General features: G+C 45.9%; 1 pseudogene; it reads right to left on the bottom strand.

Annotated features, from left to right (window-relative positions):
• Nucleotides 1-1,896: 1,896 nt before the first annotated feature.
• Nucleotides 1,897-2,015, bottom strand: LOC119530748 (annotated as a pseudogene).
• Between the last annotated feature and the right edge of the window lie 331 nt (nt 2,016-2,346).

Raw genomic sequence — 2,346 nt, 5'->3', positions numbered from 1 at the left:
CAGCCCACGACACTATCATCCCTGACAGGAGATTGGGGCCCATGGAAGACCCTCAGACAGACTGGGCCCTCCCAATCTGAAGCAATGAGGACCAGGAATGCAGCCAGATACGGTCGGTGCCCAAGGCTGGGTAGGTGGGCTCTCTGATCTGGTGGCTGCCTGTGCACAAGGAAAGAACACTCATGCTGGGAGAGTTGCTAGAGAGTCTGGAGCTCCTGCCAGGGCTGGTGGCTGTTGGGGAAACCCCAGCCTTGCTGAATGGAATCAGCCAAGGTGGCCACAAGATGTTCATCTATATTTCTAGTCCTTTTTTTTTTCTTTTGGAGAAAAGAAAATTTGAATTGAAGTCATTCTTTAGTTTCAATAAAAGATGTTATTTCATAACTTATTACAAACTGGTTGCCTGGGCAGATGAAATGATCAGGAAAAGATCTCTGTGCCAGTTTGAGTGTATTATGTCCCCCAGAAAAAGCCATATTCTTTGCTGCAGTCTTGTGGGGCAGACATATCAGTGGGGATTAAGTTGGAATATTTGGATTAGGTAGTTTGCATGGAAATGCACCCCTCCCAACTGCAGGTGATAACTCTGATGAAATAATTTCCATGGAGGCATGGCCCCACACATTCAGGGTGGGCCTTGATCAATGGAGCCATATAAATGAGTTGGCAAACAGAAGGAACTCAGTGCAGCTGAGAGTGACATTTTGAAGAGGAGCTACAACCAAGAGGGACACTTTGAAGAATGCACAGAAGCTGACAGAGTAGCCACAGATGAGAGACAGTTTGAAGACAGCTGTTGAAAGCAGACTCTTGCTCCGGAGAAGCTAAGAGAGGACAAATACCCCAAGTGCAACTAGGAGAGGACAAATATCCCAAGTGCAACTAAGAGTGACATTTTTGAGGAACCACAGCCTAGAGAGGAACATCCTGGGAGAAAGCCATTTTGAAACCAGAACTTTGGAGCAGACACTAGCCTTGTACCTTCCCAGCTAACAGAAGTTTTCTGGACACCATTGGCCATCCTCCAGTGAAGGTACCCAATTGTTGATGCCTTACCTTGGACACTTTATGGCCTTAAGACTGTAACTGTGTGACCAAATAAACCCCTTTTATAAAAGCCAATCCAACTCTGGCGTTTTGCATTCCAGCAGCATTAGCAAACTAGAAAAATCCCCTAGCTGTGAAAATAAAGGCCAGAGCAGAACTTGTCTTCTATTTCCATCCTTTTACCAGAGGCAGCAAGAGTTTTGTTAATTTATGCATATTTAACATTAAGTTTTTTGTTTCCAGAATTGAAACAGGCAGAGCATTACTAGGTGAACACCACCTTAATGCAGTGGTCTGAATTATAATGAATTCTCCAAAACACAACCAAGTTAAATACCTGCCATTTCATATACAGTGTAATACAGAATTTCAGTACAATTCAGAGCCACCCTGCTGGCAAACTAAAATCAAAGTATTAAATTAAATTTACTTCTGTGAAACCGTTTCTCTTTGATGAGAATTTCAGTGTGACATTATCTGGGAAGAAAACTTTGAAGGGCCCGAAGGACTGTGCTGGCCATGGTGGTTGCCCCTTTGGAGTGCAGGTTTGGAGGCAGGTGGCCGAGAAGAAGTCTAGCAGGCACAGGCCTTGTCCTTGTCTTGGGGGTTGCACATGCCCCAACCCCGGCCAGGTCAGGGGTTCTGTGGGGACCAGACTCACATGGAGGAGCTGGGACACAACCACCTGCCTGCCTGTGTTGCAGGTGGCAGGAGTTGGGGCTGCGGAGACATCAGTAAGGCACTCACCTGCAGTAGGGGTCACCTGGCATTCACTGTGGGGACCTGTGGTCTGATGGGTGACCTAAAGTAGACAGGAGGGAGGAAAGGGGACACAACCTGCCAGGCAAAATTCTACAGCACTGGGTATTCCCAGGCGGTCTCCCATCCAAGTACTACTGAGGCCCGACCCTGCTTAGCTTCTGAGATCAGATGAAATCAGACACATTCAAGCTGCTATGGCCATAAACGTCACCTTCTGGTGATGACAGGAGCCTCAAGAGCCAGTCCTGCCATTGGCTGCTCAGCCTTGAGATACAGGAATTTAAACAACTGAAACTAAATCAGTTCAAAAAGTTTTGGGAAGTTATGGCAAAGGAGATGAAGTCTATAATGAAAACACTGGGCAAACATAAGAAAGAAAGTGAAAAGTCTGAAACAACAACTGGCAGAATCTATGGAAATGAAAGGCACAACACGAGATGAAAGACAATGGAGACATGCAACAGCAGATCTCAAGAAGGAGAAGAAAATATTCAGGAACTGGAGAAAAAGACACCTGAAAGCCTACACACAAAATAA

This window comes from Choloepus didactylus, chromosome 3 (genome assembly GCF_015220235.1).
Source record: "Choloepus didactylus isolate mChoDid1 chromosome 3, mChoDid1.pri, whole genome shotgun sequence".
Lineage (NCBI taxonomy): Eukaryota > Metazoa > Chordata > Mammalia > Pilosa > Megalonychidae > Choloepus > Choloepus didactylus.
Note: the sequence above shows the minus strand (reverse complement) of the source record. Positions and strands in the feature narration are given on the sequence as shown.